The sequence below is a fragment of the Lactuca virosa genome, chromosome 4 (assembly GCF_052849685.1).
Source record: "Lactuca virosa cultivar CGN04683 chromosome 4, Lactuca_virosa_CGN04683_v6, whole genome shotgun sequence".
NCBI lineage: Eukaryota > Viridiplantae > Streptophyta > Magnoliopsida > Asterales > Asteraceae > Lactuca > Lactuca virosa.
In genome coordinates this window covers 370,791,112-370,810,430 of record NC_136429.1, presented here as the reverse complement: position 1 = coordinate 370,810,430, position 19,319 = coordinate 370,791,112, and positions in this window count along the sequence as shown.

The following is a 19,319-nucleotide window of genomic DNA, read 5'->3' as shown; positions in this document are numbered from 1 at the left end:
TTGGAATCTTATTACGAGAAGGGCGATCAATTCATTGGATATTCCGGTTATGAAAGATGTTCTGCTTGTGTCTATTGCTACCTTTCACACGAAGAAGATCATTATTTCGGATCCACACAAGTTCCCTCACAATGGCTCAATTCCTGAGTCGATGTATCAGTATGTCACAGCCGAGAGTCACGTCATGGCTGACTATCGAAAACTTACTCCTACTGGACCGAGAGTTCTATCACCAGAACAGCAGGCTGCCCTGGATGCTGTGGATATGCCTAACAACCGAGGGAAAAGAATTTCAAAGAAAGAGCCAACTGAGGAGGGAAAGTCTAAGTCTTCTAAGTCGAAGAAGCGCAAGTTTGATAAGGAAGAGTCTTCCAAGCCCAAGAAAATCAAAAGGATAGCAAGAAGGTCCAAGAGTCCTACTCCTCCTAGTTCTCAACACGATGAAGAGGATAACGAAGAAGAGGAAGTTCGTCATGCAACACCGAGAGCTAACACTCCTCCTCGTTCTCCTACCCCAACCGAACCCATTCATAACAAAACTCCTACCCTACCTCAATCACCGAAACAGACTGTTCCAGTCTCTGTTCCTATTGTTCCTCCACCTATCACTTCTCAAGAAACCACTTCTTTACCACCACCACCACCAGTCACTTTAATTCCTATTTCCACAACTCCATTACCACCTCCCATAATTTCCCAATCGACCACTACTACTATTCCTGACCCAACAGTAGAAGTCAACGTATCTGATGCGGGGGCAACTACTGTAACAGAAACTCCAGTCATCACTAAACCTCTTTCACCTACCAACTCAACCGATTCGGGTGCCACTCTCGGTGGAGAGAATGATGAGTATGACTCTACATACTTCAGTCCATACCAGCTTCCCACTGATGAAGATCATGATGCTCCTATCAACAGCCAACACTTGCAGGGTATTCATGAAAAGCTGGATCGTTTGCTTGAAGACAACAAGGCTTATAGTGGTGTGGTTCTTAAAGCTTTCTTGGAAACTGCCATAGAACAATACACATCGTCAATTGAAAAATCAACTAAAGCCATTGATGCGTCTACTTCTTCTTGCAAAAAGGCAACAGATGATGTTACTGAGATTGTTCACACAACTCAGATTTTTCTTGAATCATTGAAAGGTCATGCTGATACAAGTGCAGCAAAAGTACAAGCCTCTGTGGATTCCTTTTCTAAGTCCCTTCAGGAAGAGAGCACTAAGTTTGAAGCTCTGCGTTCATCTATCCAAACCGAGAACACTTCCTTTTTGAGTTCAGTGAATTCTCGTTTTGCCTCTCTTCACGCTGACCTGGCAACCGAAAGTGCTCTGAAGGCAGATCTTGCCAAACAAGCGTCTACTATTGAAGTCCAGAAGGTGCAGCTAGCCCAAGCTGAAAAAGAGATTTCTTTATTAAAGACAGAACAGGCTGTATTTCAAAGCTGTGCAGGAGATGTAAAGGACATGTTGACCAATCTCCTTGGTGCTCATGATCCCATTCTAACTCTCACCATCAGAAATCATCTAACAACCAAATTGCTTCCTGCCCTTGCAATGCTCCATGAAATGAAGGGTGTTTCTGAGAGGTTCGTACCTCCGAAACAAGGGGGAGAAGGTGCTCGTGTTGTTCAACCGAGAGTAATTGTAAAGACAGAAGGTGCTCAACTGAAAGTCTCAACCGAACTGAAGGATAATGTAGCTTCAGGTTCTGGTTCACAAATGAAGCGAAAGGAGATCAATGATGATAGTGAAAGTGATGTGGAAGAAACAATTGCTGAAGCTCTCCAGAGAAAGAAGAGAGACCGAGAGCTGGATGAAAATTTGAAAGTTGCTAAGGAAGCAGAGGAGAGGGAAAGGAGAAACAAGGAAGTAGAAGAAGCCTTGAATTGTAAAAAGGCCTTGTTTCCCTTGTGGACGAAAGAGATAGAATTTCCAAGTATTTATTGGTTGGAACCTGTTGCTTCATTTGACTGTGATAACTCTAAGGACTCGCAGTTCGACATGCCAATTACAAGAAAAGCATTCACGTTCCATTGCTTTGATTCGACTGCTGAGGTTCCTTTTCCTCATCCGAACGTTGACCGTGAACTGATTGACTTCTATTTGAAGTATGGGCAACCGCAGTACTTGACTTCGAGTGCCCAGAAGATCATTACAGTCAAGGTACTGAAACCTTCACCTGCTGGGAGATTTATCAATGTCCATTTCAAAATCACTCATGGTACTGCAAACACGGTGTCGACTATCTCTCTAGCAGACCTTCCTAATCTCAATCCTCATGATTGGATTCTGCTATATAACATTCTGCTCACTAATCCTAAGGAATATGAGCCCATTCTAGAACATTTGAAGAGAATGTTAGCCTCCTACATCCATGAAGTTGCTGCTATGGATCAGGAGATAGAAAAGGTTATGAACAAGAAGCCAACAGTCAAGCCTACACCAAAGCCAGTGGATGTGAACAAGATGAAGATGGGCCAAATAGATTCAACACATCTCACTGTGATGTTTACCAAAGGCGAAGCTCACAAATTTTTGTTTGCTCTGGTTGATAAGCACTTATTTTCCACAGATTGCTTGGAGCACTTCATCAACATAATACATCGGTGCAAGCAGAATTCAGAGGCTGACAAGAAGAATTTTACAGACATGCTTCGGTGGTACATTACATTTCGCTACCATCTTTTAGCCATTATACCGAAGGTGTTTAAAACTGTGAAGAAGACTTCTGTTGTTCAACAGAATTGAGGTTCCGGCTCCAAAGACGCAAAGGGGGAGATTGTTGAGTCCATTTGTGTTGCGTCTTGGGCCTTACGTTTTGTATCCGGATTGGGCCTGTCCATCCGTGATTATCTAGATTAGCTGGTAGGGTTATACTATATATATGCATGCATGTATGCATTATAAAAAAAGATTATCACGTTGATTATTTGTAACCCTAAAACACCTCTACAGTTGAAGTTCCTTATCGAGCTCTTCTGAGGTGTTGAAGCATTAATCATACGACATATTCAAATCCATACTCGTGTTCTTAATTACTTTCATAATTGTTTGCTTGCATAGAATCTAACGATCCTAATAGAACTTTGTTCTAACAGTTTGCACTTAGGTGGAAGTTTCCTTAATAAAACCGCGGATGCATTTTCGTTCATTGAGATTTTCTCATTCCCCTTCAACTTTCTCTTGTTGGTGCAAAGCTCTTTCAAGAATTTTGCATATCTAGGAATTTGTTTGATTGCATCAAGTAAAGGAATGTTTACCTCCACCTTACGGAAGGTGTCCAAAATCTCTTTCTCCTCCATGTTCTTCTTTGAAGATGCAAGTCGGGAGGGGAATGGCAGTTGAGTGGCTATTGGAGTAAGTAGAGGGGTAGTCTTCTTTGGGACTCCGGCTTGTGCATCGTTCTTGACTATAGATTCTTCAATGGGAATGACTTCTATTTCTTCCTCCTCTTCCATTGGCTTCTTCTTTGAACTACCTTCTCCGGCTTGTTTGCCACTTCTCAAGGTCACCACATTGACATTTGAGTTCTTTTCGGTTTGAGAAGGCAATTTCCTACGGGACTCCAACTTGCTTACGGATGTAACTATATCTCCTATTTGTGCTTCAAGGTTGGAGATACTAGTTCTTGTCTCTTTTTGGAATTGTTGGGTACTAGTGGCTAAGGATTTGACAATGTCTTCAAGAGACATGCCGGAGCTACTTCGTTGGGATTGAGGGGGTTGTTGATGATGATGTGTAGGATGCGGTTTGGTTTGATAGTGTGGTTGTGGATGTTGGTAATGAGGTTGTGGTGGTGCATAGGAAGGTCTAACCAATGCATTTTGAGGCAATGGTCTTGGGTTGTAGCTCATGTTGGGATTTGGCTTCCAACTTGAATTATATGCATTTTGGTAACCGGATGGCTTGTTGTGGTAATTTTGGAATTCTCCCGTGGCATTCACATGTTCTGCATCTTCTTGGAGAATGGGACACATATCCGTAGGATGTCCCATTGTTGCACATATTCCACAAACCATCACTTTTGGAGTTTGTCCCATGGCTAGCTTTTGGATAATGGAGGTTAGATCTTTGATTTGAGACTCGAGGTTTGATGTACCCACTTTATTGACTTTATGTTGCGTGTCTCGCTTCATGTCTTAGCGCGGGCCAATGTGTTGGGAGTTAGCGGCTATGGTGTTAAAGAGTTGTCTTGTTTGTTGTGGAGTTTTATTAAAAACATCTCCACCACTTGAGGCATCAACTAATCTTCTTTCCATTGGCAACAATCCCTCATAGAAGTATTGAATGAGGAGTTGTTCCGGAATTTGATGTTGTGGGCAACTATAGCACAAGTTGTTGAACCTCTCCCCGTAATCATGAAAAGTCTCATTTTGACCTTGGCGGATTCCACAAATCTCATTTCTAAGACTTGAGACTCTTGAAGCTGGATAGAACTTATCAATAAAAGCTCTTGCCATGTCGGTCCATGAGTTGATTGACCCTGGTGGAATATAAAATAACCAATCTTTGACTTTATCGGCCAATGAAAAGGGGAATGCCCTTTGCTTGATTTGGTCATCGGTTGACCCTTGTCGCTTCATACTAGTGCAAATAATGTGGAACATCTTCAAGTACTTATGAGGGTCTTCATTCTCCAATCCATGAAAAGTTGGGAGGTGATGGACTAAACTTGACTTCAACTCCGAGCCTCCTTCCAAAACCGGGTAATTGATACCGGTTGGAGTTTGTGTAACATCGGTTTCCATCATTTGCCTCAAAGTCCTTTCGGGAGCTTCTCCTCCATCCGCCATTGCAATTGGTTCAATAATGGGTGGGTTTTGTTGTAGGGGTGCCATTGCAATTGGTTCAATAACCCATATGGTGTCATGCCCACCAGTTCTCTTGGGCAATTTAGTTATGAATTCCATGGTTATCCGCTTCCACTTCCACTCGGGTATATCCGGTTGTTGTAGCAAACCCGAGGGCTTTTGGTACTCTACTTTGACCTTGGCGCAAGTCTGGTGGTTGTCGAGGCCAACAAAATTAATAACCCTAAATATTACACACTAAAATAGTGTATAGTGGTAAAGGGATCGTATCCACGGAGATTGGTTCAATTTAAGTCTCTATGTAAATCACTTGTTCAAGTACTTGTAAAACAAAAGTGAAAGTAAAATGGAGGGGGGGTTTAATTCTTTGGGATTGTTTGATAAAATTAAAACTAGCTAGAATGTAAATATGACAAATATACAAATAAAAGATTTGATTAAAATTCAATGAAGTGAAATTGGTTGATTTTGGGATACACCACATGGATGATATAGTTGATTTATCATTAGACTAAAAGGAACAACACTTGTGAATTGGTTTAAATTGGCTATAGCAATTCATAAGCACAAATTACCTCAACTCTTCTTAGATATTAAAATGGTTAGAGGAGCTCTAACACATTCACTTAATTAAACTCATAAAATCAATGAAGCATATAATCATATGAAAATCAATTAGCTTTGAGTTCTAAGAGTTACCAAATCCATAAGATAATCAAATTCTTACATTATCATTATGGAGGAAACATTCCCATGGTTTAACTGAAATGAAAACAAACATAGAAACCATTTGTTGCTTACCAATCTCAAAGTCCATTACTTAACCAAGAAATTGGTCAACAAAAATATATATTTGTTCATCCAAGCTCATGATTAAAGATAAACAAACATAACAAGATGTGTAACTAGAAAACATTTCCATAAACTTCAAACACAAGGTAATAATAGTCTTTAAAACAACCAATCATCCATGTGATTAAACCCTAATCAACTAAAAGAGAATTTAGCCAAGCATGGCCAAAATAAAAGAAATACAAGGTAGTTTAGTGGTACCAAACATTGTTCTAGTTTCAAGATGGAAAGAAATTACACCAATCTTCTAAATCATCCAATTATTCCAAAACCTTCTTGAGAGAAAAAATGGAGTTCTTCTTCCAAGTCTCCCTCTTGCAAAAAGGCTCCAAATCTCCAGTAAAAGGGGCTCATTTCCGAATTCAAAAAGTTGCTAAAAGCCACCCACCAGCCTTCCACAAATAGAGTCAACAAGTCAAAACTCGGGTTCACTTCACCACTCTTCACGCGGACCGTGTATGGATCCACGCGGACCGCGTGGGTCACGCTGAATGCATGCTTTGGCCCATTACAAATACCATCCAGCCCAATCTTCTAACTTATGCTCCAGCCCATTTGTGCAAGTTCTTGATAGCCCAATTGTGCCATTCCAAAGCTCTTCCAAGATGCTCCAATGCTCCTTTAAGTCTGCCGCGCTTTCTTGTTTATGTTGACACCAAGCCCAATCGCACCACTTCAAGACCATAAACAAAATGCAAGCCTCCAGCAGTCCCGTACTCCTTCCACGCCTCCAATAATAAAAGGTCTTCGATAAATCCTGCAATTAAGCTCGAAATACTGGAAAGCACCCGGTAAAGGAGAAAAATAACAAAAAGAGAAAATATGCATGAAGATTAACTAAAATGAGATGGTTTTGACTAAAAATAAACTATGAAAAGAAGTAATAAAAACGAAACTATCAAAGTCAAACACTTGCCCACATAAGTAGCGATTTCCGCCTTCATGTTAGGCGACCAATATAGTTTCTTGAGGTCTAGATACATCTTGTCTGACTCGGGATGAACGGAGTACTTGGTCCTGTGAGCTTCGTTCATGATAATGTCTCTGTACCCGCCAAACCTCGGTTTCCAGATTCGAGCACTACATAAAGTCTTCCATTCCTTCTGGAAGGGACAAGATTGGAGCACTACATAAAGCTTGCTTTAGCGTCTGGAAGGGACAAGTGGATTTGCAATGTTGGAAAAGTTCTGTATGAACCGTCGGTAGTAGCCAGCAAGGCCCAAAAACAGGCGGATTTCTGTCGGTGTCCTCGGCGCTTCCCAGTTTTCAATTGCTTTGATTTTGGAGGGATTCACATGTATCCCTTCATTTCTGACCATGTGTCCCAAGAAGTCCACCCTTCGAATCTAAAATTCACATTTTGAAAACTTTGCATACAGCTTCTCCTCCCTTAGCGTCTCCAAGACTTGTCGCAGATGTTGACTACGCTCTTCCTCACTTCGCGAATAGATTAGTATGCCATCAATGAACACTATCACAAATTTATCTAGGTAAGGTCGGCATACGCGGTTCATTAGATCCATGAACACCGAGGGTGCATTAGTCAATCCAAAGGCATCACAACGAACTCGTAGTGGCCGTAACGAGTCTTAAACGTCGTCTTAGGAATATCTTCCTCCTGGAATTTGAGCTGATGACACCCCGACTTAGATCAATTTTCAAGAAGTAGCTCGATCCCTAGAGTAGATCGAACAGATCGTCAATTCGGGGTAGCGGATATCGGTTCTTGATGGTGAGTTCGTTCAACTCCCGATAGTCAATTCACATACGGCATGATCCGTCTTTCTTCTTTATGAACAGGACTAGTGTTCCCCAAGGTGAGAAGCTTGGTTTGATGAATCCTTTACTCAGCAGTTCGTTCAGCTGACTGGACAATTCCTACAGTTCTGTCGGGGCTAATCGATATGTTGATTTGGCAATAGGGGTGGCTCCAGAGATAAAGTCGATTCTGAACTTGACTTGTCGCATAGGTGGTACTCTCGAAAGGTCTTCTGGGAATACGTCGGGAAAATTGCAGACTTCTGGAATATCCTTGATGTCCTTCACTTCTCTCTTCTCATCAACAACGTAGGCTAGGAATGCGTGGTACTTCTTACGCAGGTACTTTTGAGCCTTGATGCATGAGACGATTCAGAGGTTTGTGTTGGGTTTGTCACCATAGCTGAAAAGGGTTTCATTATTCAGTTAGTTAAGTCGGACGGCCCTTTCGTAACACAGGATATCGGCATGGTGAGGGCTTAACCAATCCATGTCACTGATCACATGAAAACCTCCTATTGTAACATGCATTAGGTCGATTTGGAAGGAGTGATTGTTTAGGGTTAGGGTTCATCCTATGTATATGTTTTTGGTGCTTTCAGTTTTTCCATATGCCATTTCTATTGTGAATATTTCATTGAGTGATTGAGGTTTTTGTTTGAGTATGTGTTTAAACTTGTGGCTCACGAAACTCCTCTCCGCACCGCTATCGAAAAGTATGCATGTATATGAGTTATTGAGGAGAAACGTACCGGTAACCATAGCGGGGTCCTTCATCGCTTCCTCGTGCCTCATTTTCAAGACTCTTCCCCCGCTTCCGAAATTCTTGTTCTTTGCCTTTGGGCACTCCCTTTTGAAATGTCCCATATCCCCACATCCGTAACACGCCTGACTCACCCCAACATTAGTCGCTTGGGTGGTCTGTTGCACTGGCGCCTTACAAAAACGAGCGGTATGCCCCTTCCTATTACAGGTGTTGCAGTGCATCTCCCGACAAGCTCCATTGTGATGGAAGTTGCACTTGTTGCATTTAGGCAGATTCTTAACATATTGTTAAGTTGGCGTTGGGGCAGTAGGGACAGTGGCAACATGGTTTGCCACAGTTTGTGGTCTTTTGACAGACTCTTGAGTTGATTTCCCCTTTTTCTTGTTCCAGAACTTTCGCTTGTTATCTCCCCTTTTTGGTTGATCAGGTGTGGGTGTCATAATGCCCTAGCGGACTCCGTGGTCGACAAGACTTTGTGCCAAACGTTTGGAACTTTCGTAGGTGGTTGGGTTAGCAGATACAACCATTCCTTAAATCTGGGGGATAGTCCCTAGATGTAGCGTTGCGCCTTCTTTACTTCCCGGGTGACCATCCCGGGGCACAGAACTGCCAAGTCGTTAAACCTGGTAGTATAGGTGGTCACATCAGAGCCCATCATTGTATGGTTCCAAAGCTCTTGCTCTAATTTCTGAATTTCACCTCTCGGGCAGTACTCCTCCAACATAATGACCTTCAGATCTTCCCAACTCATAGAGTTGGCTACGGCGAGAGTCAGGGTTTTAACATGGCCATTCCACCAGGATAAGGCCGATTCAACGAAAGTACAAGTTACGTACTTGACTTTACATTCATATGGGCATGAACAGACTGTTGGATTAGGTATCTAAGCCCATAACTATAATTGGTATGTACTTGAATTGATGGTAGCACAGTCCTTTTGGGTTGCCTTCAAACCTAGCAATTGAATAGGATGACTATTAGAGAGAGAAGAATGATTTATTAATTTATTACTTGGTTAATAAATTAATTATAAATCAAAATAAATGATTTATTAATGTATTATGGAAATAATATATTAATTAGAATTCATATTGTTTAATTAATATTTAATCAGAAAGTAATTTAGAATTAATTTTGGGGCTAAAGGAATTAATTAAAAGTGCAGGGACTAAAGGTGACAATGTTCAATAGTTGAGCATTGGGCAATTCTAGAACCACCCTAAAGAGGGGGGGGGGGGGGAACGAAATCTAGAGCGTCTCTAGGGTTTCCTTGGGCTCAAAAGGTGTCTTGGATGCCTTAGGGAGGAAGTTAAGGGATTAGGGTTATCTTGGAGATACCTGCCTTATCCAATACCTTCCTAACACCTATATAAACCCTCATTAGGGTTGAATTTCGGCCAAGCTTTCCTTCTAAGTTCCTTGGATGAAATCTTGGCCTCTTCCCTCTCTCTCTATAATATTCCTTGGTTGCTAGGGTTTGTTTGTGAACCATTAGAGGCGAGACACTTGTGGCGCTTACTACCAAAGGTCTTTCAAGCTTCAAGAACTCTTGGATCTACATTGTTATTACTACATAACAATTAAAGGTATGTCTACTATCTCTTAATATGTATTTAGAAAATAGTAGGTAGCTCCTAGGGTTAATTCTTTTGTGTTCAATACTTGTATGTTCATTTAGAGAAAACCTAGATCCTACAAATTAGGGTTGCATGCACACATAGGGATTGTTTGTTATGCTCAAAACCCATCAGTGGTATCAGAGCCTATGATTGTTTTCTATTGAATATGATGCAATTGGTTGAACTTAACAATTAAAGTTTATGGAAATTAAACCCATGAATTAGGGTTTTCGCAATTTAGGGTTTCCTAACCCTAGTTTCGAAAATTTGCCTAAGGGTTTCAACCCTTTCCTTTGGCCTCCTAAATTTTGAAAGCTTGGGTTTCTTAACCCTAGGGATTTTCGAATATAAGGCAAGGATTGAAATCCTTTCCTTACTTCCAATATTGCCCATATTATGGAAGTTAAAGATTTGGTGGGATTTTTTATTTTTGGTAATTATCATTTTCTTGTTTATTAAGATAATTGGAAGATTTTGTAAGATCCCTCCCATATTTTTGAGATCTAGAGGACAGGGATTAGGTTAAATTAATTTGATTAATTTAATTGGATAATCCTTAGATGATTTAATAAATTAATTAAAATTTTTAATTAATAGATAATTATTAAATCAAATTTCTTTTAAATTTAATTAAAATTGTTTTTAATTTCGAAAATTTAAAAGATTAAAAACCTTAGTATTTAGAAAAGTTAAAATATATCCTTATGAATCTTATTATTAATTTAATTTGGTTTGGGTTTCATGGGTTTTGGGAGGGCATACCTCGCTTGATTTACTACTACTGGTTGTGATAAAAATGCAATAAGCCTAACTCATTGTGAATAGTGTAGGCACTAACTCATTAGGCTATACTTAATCTATCAAAACCAAAGTGACGCACAAGATGTCCCGCCACCTTACACATCTCGCGAGTGGCCTTCTCTACTCTTTGTTCCGCTATGACTGCCCTAGCTTCAGCTGCAAAGATTTGTTGTCTTGTGGCGGCCAGCTCTTCTTCTAAGGAGTGTAGGTGGACCGTGTTGTTCTCTTGATCTGCTTGTAAGTTCAGTATGGCATCCGTATGGTGTTCTTGTTCCTCGTGGACGTGTCGAGTTCTTACCATCGCATTCTGGGCTTTGTCACCTATAACATCCTAAAAATACGGCCCAAAAATTTTGTTTTGAAAATATTATAGAAACTATAAAGATCCATAATCATAAGTAAAATCATGTGTCATGTATCATAATCATATCATAAAATCTGTCCCATATGAAAATCTCCTAACAAAATATCAGAGTAAAACTCCCAGGCTGAAGACTGTGGTGTGTGCCATGCGATCATCCCAAGCCCTTCCCTTTGCTAGTGGAAGTACCTGAAACCAAAACTGAAAACCGTAAGCACGAATCTTAGTGAGCTCCCCTAAACTACCACATACCATACAATAACACATATAACACTTACTGAGCCTTGCCCACTGCATCGGGCCCTGCCCGGCATCAGACCGAAGTCCGACATAATTTGGGCCCCGCCCACTGCATCGGGCCCCCCCGACATCGGACCGAAGTCCGGAATAACTTGGGCCCCGCCCACTACATCGGACCGAAGTCCGGAATAACTTGGGCCCCGCCCGCTGCGTCGGACCGGAGTCCGGAATAAACTGAACATAACATATACATAATCATAAACAGGTAAAAAATAACTGCTGCATCGAGCTTGCCCGGCATCGGACCGAAGTCCGGAAAACATAACACATAACACAACACGCATGAATCACAAAGACATCAAGCATACATAACTACTTCTCGGGACCACCCTGGCATCGGACCGAAGTCTGGAAACATATAAACTGCATCGGGCCAACCCCCGACATCGGACCGAAGTCTGTAACTACTAACATCTAAACGGGCCGGCATTGTGGCCGTAGACCCGTTCCTAAATGAGGAAACTCACCTCTCGTAACTGGCTGCTGAAACACTGAGCGGAAATTATCTGGCTGTTGCTCCAGCGACTCTCCGACTATAATTTCCACAATGACACTTAGTCAGAAACTGATAACTATCCTTAGGGTAAAATGACCATTTTACCCTTGGCTAAAGTCCACATCCTGGTCAAAGTCAACTTTCCAGTTGACCGGACTCGCCGAGTTGGCCCGCCAACTCGCTGAGTCCCAAACCTTTCATATATCCCCAACCTGACTCTACTCGTCGAGTTTAGCAAGAGCTCGACGAGTTCTCCTTCAATCATAACATCGGGACAATCTTCATCTGACTCGCCGAGTTCCTCCCGAACTCGTCGATTTTATCTTCATCATATGAACGTGTCTAGTCTGTGACTCACCGAGTTGTATAAACAACTCGTCGAGTCCATCTTCATAAGTTGGGAGATGGCCTTGGACTCGCCGAGTACGTTCCTGCATTCGCCGAGTCCCATGGTTTCCAGATCTATGGCTATGTCTATTTCGTTGAGTCCTTTCCCTGGACTCATCTAAAACCCTTCTAATACTCAACTGGGTTTCTCTAAATCATAACAGTTTTGGGAACCAACCCACGACTCGCCGAGTCCCAAGAACGACTCGTGTCACACCCCAAAACCGGAACGGCGGAGACATTCTGGGGTGGAGGACGTCATGTTTAGTGTCACAACCATTCTATAATAGCAATCATAGTAACACAACCATTTCAGTGAATACACATATGAAAAATGTTTACATTTGCTTAAAACTTGTTTGTAATACATCAAAAATGTATGAAAAATAATAAGACATGACTCTTGTTGCTCCGGCTTCTCAAAAATCCAGAAGGTACCTGTCTACTGGTTTCCTGAGAATACAAGCAGTTTTGAAAGAGTATCAGCATAAAGCTGGTGAGTTCATAAGTGATATTTTGAAATGAAAGCTTGTTGATGACTTTGTAAAAATGTATGCATGTTTCCAAGAAAATCCAATATTTTTTTTAGTGAAAGTGGTGTTATCAGTTCCGTGCAAATCTATGAATATTCGTTACTGAAAACTGTTGTGGAAGGTGAAAACATTAGTTTGTATGACTAGCTAAAGCTAATCATAATATGTATGTATTCTGTATGGAAATCATTGTATAATCGGTTTCGTTTGAAAACCCTGGCTATCGCCAGTATGCGTTGTATGTTTTATTACTTAAAACAAAACCATGTAATGAAATCCATGGAATCCTCCAGTTGTAGTGTGAAGTAGTTCTATTAGTGAAAATAAAACTATTGAAGAATGAACACCCGTAAAGCAAAGTAGTTTATACATATTGTGAGTCGTATAACCATGCTTGATATGACCTAGTGACCTTTTCAACGTTCTTCAGTCATTGGTTAAATGACATTTGTCACCCCAGGCATGCCTGCCTAACTGTAGCTAGCAGTTCAGGTGTGGGATTGTCAATCCCGAATAGATCTATTCACAAATATCACGCTCTCCCTCCAGGAGACTCTGGTTATACTATGGTAGGATTTAGCCCTGTACACCTAAGGGTACAGTTTTGAAGTAGTGCCTCACAATGTTGTACAATCTAGTTTACATGTAGTTCTATAGTGTTATACTGTAGTGAAATCCGTGTGTATACTGTATGTAGTGACAATTATACTTAAATAATTATGAAATGCCATTCTCATGGAGTGATGTATACCATAAACTAAATCTGCCATAGTTTATATGCTTAGTAGTGAAAAATCTCTGGACTTGTAAGAGTTACTGTCACACCCCCAAACCAAGGATGGCGGAAACGTCCGGGGGTGGAGGACTTCATGTATAGTATCACAACAACGAGTATAATAGTGCTCAAAGTAATTACAACCAATCATAAATATAATTGGAAAAGTTACACCAAAGCATATGTTTACATGATTCAAATCAATTACATTATGATGACAAAATGAACTGTTTGACGATTTATCGTCCCATCCTCAAAACGCTGTTGATTTCCTGTTTCACTGAATTCCTGAGAATACAAGTAGTTTTGAAAAAGTGTCAACAATTAAGTTGGTGAGTTCACAAGCTTTTGATAGTAAGAGTTTGAAAACCGATCTTTGTAATGAGTTGTATGTTACCAAGAAAAATCCAATATTTTCCTTATAAAAGTTATGTGGTCCTAAATACCAGGACCTAGAATAAACAAGTATTTGTCATACTTAAAGATATAAAAGTGGTTTTAAATCGGCATAAAACCCCTTTTGATTTATAAAAATTCCAGTAAACTTTATGTGTTGTTAACTCCCTATGTGAGTCGCTATAACCGTACTATGACTGAATGAACCTGCCACGGCGTTTCTCAGGCGCCGAAAATTGTTATGACATTTGTCACCCGTAGACCTGCAGGTCCCACTGTAGCTAACAGCAAGGTGTGGGGTGTCAAACCCAATATAGATCTATACACAACTATCACGTTCTCCCTACAAGAGACTCTGGTTATAACTACCAGGAATTTTAAACCGTACTCTAGGAGTACTGAGAAGATTGTCTCACAATTTAAGTTAACAAGTTACGTGTGGTGTGCATGAGTGTAAAGCCTTTTTCTGTGGGAATAAAACCTTCCGAAATGTGTTTGTTGTGTTGATGGAAACATAAACCATACCTATTATAGTTTATCAAAACAAGGGTAGTAGTAGTAATTTATGTAAACTATACTTAACATAGTTTATCCAAATGTTTGTATGTAATGGATGTACTTTGATTATAACAATTTGTTATTTCTATGCTTTATCTAGCAAAATCCATTTGTTAACTGTTGTATGTCCTTATACTAAGACAAAATGTCATATAATGCAATAACATATAATCACATAAAGATATACACCTTGCTCAACATGTTACAAGGTGTGATGAAGTTGATAGCATTTTTCTGTTGTTAACAATTTCTATTACTGTTCTTAGGAAATTTGTAGAAAAATCATCAAAGGTCCAAATCAGAATCCGTAAACTCTGAGAGTTTGGAAAATGAGTCTAGTTTGTTCATAAATTTTATTATGATTTTTAATGACCTCCAACTTGTGTGAAAAAGTCCATAACCACAGACTGGTCCGGATTGATGTTTGAAATGATAGGCAGTTTTGTAAAAATCACCATAAATTGTAGAAAAATCTTATGGTGATGTGCAAGTATCCATTTTAAATCTAAGAACTTGAACTACTTGCACCTTGTACAGTTTTGAAAACAAAAATGTTTAAGTTGACCAAAACAGTCCGTGAATGGAGTCCAACTTTTCTGATGGAAGCTGTTAGAAGAATTTAGTTGTGTTCTTAGTGTTTTAACTTGTATTCCCCCCCCCCCCTTAAAACGTAAAAAAACATGAAAATGTAGGGGTATGAACTCACCTTGAGTGATTTCAGAAGATGGATGATAGAGAAAAGAAGCGCTCAACTCAAGAACACTTGGGAGGATGCCTTGAAGATTTGAAGATCTAACACAAATGTGATGGAATTTGTGTAAGCAATCTATGATTTGGGAAGAAGAAAGTGAAATAATCATAAGAAGAATGAATTATACTTACCAAATGAAGGAGAAAAGCTGGAAAATGCCTTGGAAAGCTCGAATTTGTGTGAGAGAATTTGAGAGAAAAGTGAGTTTGATCTTTGGTGTAAATGAGGGAAGTGAGTGAGAATGAGGAGAGAGAGAGGGAGTTGTTCCAGCTCCAAAACGTGATAATGGATGAAAATGAGTGGGAAAGGACTATGAAGTGACTAGGGATGGTGAGGAGGACAATGGTTGGTCATGGAGTGGGTATGGGGGTGGTAGCTTGTGTCATAAACTAAAGAAAAGTCAACACTCCACCTCAATTATTCACCCACTAGATTTTATTCTTAAATAAAGATTTTCATAAAAATATATTTAAATTATGAATATTTAGGGTTTTATATGTTAAAATATGAATTTTGGAGAAAATCCCGCGTTAAAATAATTAAAAACGGACTTAAAATGGAGTCGTGGTCGAAAACCGGGTGGAAAATGCCAAATCCGAAGTCAGGAGGGTGACTTCGGCCTTAGGAGCCATGGATCCGAAGTGGGGCTCGGCTGCTGGCTGCGGTCTGTGACTGCGGCTGCTGGCTGCGGTTGGTGGCTGCGGCTGCTGGCTGCGGTCGGTGGCTGTGGCTGCTGGCTGCGGTCGGTGGCTGCGGCTCGCTGGCTGCGGCTGCTGGCTGCGGCTGCGGCTAGGTGACCGCGGATCCTCAAGGAGACTCCGGCTCAAGGAGGGTTTGATCCCTATAGAGGGACTCCGGCCCTAAGAGGCTATTTTCCAAGGAATCTTCCCGTTTCACATGGTTTTTCACCAAATCAAGTGTCGGGATGCCCCAATTGATTACAAAAAGATCAAGAGAGGTTTTGAGAGAGATTTAGGAGAGATTTGACATACTTGGAGAGATTTCTCATTCAGAGAGAGATTTGGGAGATATTTGACATTCTTGGAGAGATTTCTCATTCAGAGAGAGATTTGGGAGAGATTTCACATACTTGGAGAGATTTGGGAGAGATTTGTCATATAGAAAGATAGAGTGAAAGAGATTAAGAGAGGTTCCATTTATGACCTTTTTGAGTGTCCGGCTTCACAACGCAAGGTCGGTAAACCCCGTTAAGCCATGTTTTAGTGTCCTACACACTCCGATGAGTGTGCAATAGTGTTTTTATCTCTTTGGTTCATTGTTTAGCACTATCAAGGTTAAGGAAAATTAAACACGAATTTTCCAACTGATGTTTTCTCATTAAATTAGCGAATTGTTCAGTAGTTACATAACGTAAACCCTAATATACAAGGGTTGACTGTGTTGACTAGTTTGACTTGTTGACTTAGTTCGACTTTGACTTGACCAGAATTTGACGGTTGTCACATCATCCCCCCGTTAGAAGGAATTTCGTCCCGAAATTTGCATTCTGACTGGGACTTCAAGAGTTTGGGAAAAGATGCGGGTATTTTTGTTTCATTTGATCCTCGCGTTCCCAGGTGCACTCGGGTCCTCGTTTTGCATTCCAACGAACCTTCACAATGGGAATACGACTTTGTTTTGTTCTTTTGATTTCCCGATCCATGATCTCGACCGGTTCTTCCACGAAGGTGAGGCTCTTGTGGAGCTTGATCTCGTTGAGGGAGATTACAAGAGCCTCGTCGGATAGATACTTCTGCAAGTTCGAGATGTGGCGGGTAGAATGTACTTTACTAAGCTCGCGGGGTAGATTGAAGTTGCAAGTTACAGGGTTGATTCTGGCAAGAATCTCGAAGGGCCTAATTATCTTGGGTTTTAGCTTTCCACGCTTTCCGAAGCGTACTAAGCCTTCCCAGAATGAGACTTCCAGAGGAATTTGGTCTCTCACTCTGGAGTTCTAAAGGTTTCTCCCTCTTACTTCTCTTCCCAGTCAAGGGTTGCTCCCTTCAGGGTCAAAGTCGTAAGAGGTTCCGTAATTTGCGGGAAGTTCTAAAGGAACTAAGACGGTAGGTCAGCGAGACCTAGAATTTTGGCGAATTCCCGTCGACGCCTTTGGTGCTGACAAATTCTCAACGGTTTTGATTAATTGAAAGGGTCCTCAAGAATCCCCACATCACTAATAGTGTGTCTTAGGAATTTGACTCTTCAATTCCAAAACTCGTATCTAGAGAACTTCGGGTAAGGCTTCTCTGATCGTATTGTTTCCACGATTTGTTGTAGCTGCTCTCTTTGGTTTCCTTCTTACTACGAGGGTAGATAAGCAAGTCATTTATAAGGACAATGACGAACTGATCCCAGTAAGAATGGCGTACCCTATTCATTAAGTTCATGAATACTGCGGGCGGGTTGGTCCTATCCGAGGGGTATTACTACGGACTCGCAGCGTCTGCATCGAGTTTGGAAGATTGTCCTCGGACATCCTTCTCCAATACTCGCGACTGGTGATATTCGGATCTCAGGTCCATTCCTGAAGGGTACCTCGTTCCTTGTGGTTGGTCGGCCTATTCGTCTATGCGAGGCAGATAGTAATGATTTCTACTGGAGATATTATCGGGGCCTCTGAAGTCGAGGGACCTACGAACAATTTGCCTTTCTTCTTGAAGAACAAGACCGGAGCTCTCCATGGTGAGAAGCTTGGTCCTTCAATTCCATTGTTGAGTAGTTCGTTAGGTTTGACCTGACAGTTCTTGCAGCTCGGTAGGGGGTTAGACTGTAGGGTGATCTGGTTACTGGAGTTGTACCGGGTCCTAAGTTTGTTCGTATGACGATGCGATTACCCGTAGTCTTGGGCAGTCTCCGTCCTGAAGTTCATATTAGAAATCATACATAGTTCATCAATCCCAGTCTCGTGTATACGAGTCGTATATAATTAAGATTGAAAAGGTAGTCGAATAAATGATTCTTCTTTAAGCTCACATCCCAACGAGGAAAAGAAGTAAAAGGGGAAGTATTAATTCTAAACCTATAGAACCTTGATTATATACCACCCTTGTGTATACATTCTTCAGCGATAGATCAACCGTACGGGTCTTTGGATTGAACTTGACGTACTGCCCGAGTGGTACTTCGGGGAGGTTTGTTGAGGTTTCTTCGAAAAGGATAAGAAGCCTGAGGTACTCTACGCATGAGTACCTTGAGTACTTCGGAGTTCTGGAATGACGGCTTCGCTAGAAAGATGATTTCGGAGGAAGTGATTTACGCACGAAACTGGTATTGTGAGGATCGGATGGACTCCAGTCGTATGATAAAAATCGGAGTCACTTGGAAATAAAGGCACTAGGTTTGATCATAAAGGCGTTACAGACAAAACACAACTGTGCAACTTTTCACAGAGTTACAGTACTATAGATTTACTACAAGACTATTGCTGCGAACTAGGTATACTACAAAAGACAATTATACGCAGCACGAGGGTCCCTTTACCGTCGGGGTCTCGCAAAAGATAAGACTCTAGTTGCACTAGTTTTAAACAGTTTATGAGTCTGTTACAACGAACGCCTTAGATACTTTAACGGGGTCCGGAGTAGTTTCTCCTGCGGCAGTGATCCTTAGTATCTTCCCATCTGCGCCGGAGTCCTTTATTATTGGGCAGTCCTTTTTGAGGTGTCCTATCTCGCTGCATTGGTGACATATCTGGCTTGTACTAGCATTGGTGGTGGAAGCGAGGTGTTTAGTCAGAGTTACGTGGACACGGGTGCCCTCCTCGTTCATCCACTTCGAAAATTTCCTTTTATGGGGTCCGGTTTTACCACCACCTTTGTGTGCAGGGTTGGTCCCGATGCCAGGGACTTGAGAAATGGGTCGTGCTGGTGCTGAAGGGGCAAGAGTTGCCACTTGCTGCTGTTGTATGGCAAGTCTTTGGGATCGTTGGCGCTCCTTTCGAGCTCGGCGATTTCGTTTCCTCCTCTCGGTTTTACAACTTTGTACGTCCGTGACTGTTGCCCTTTGTTGGCTTCCTGGATCGATACATCGATCGGAATTTTCAATTCCTTTGCCAGTTGTGATTGCGTTGCCAGCGTTGAGGTTTGCAAGGACAGCTGTCACGGCAGCTGTTACCACGGCTTGGAATGTAGTGGTGTCGATATGAAGGA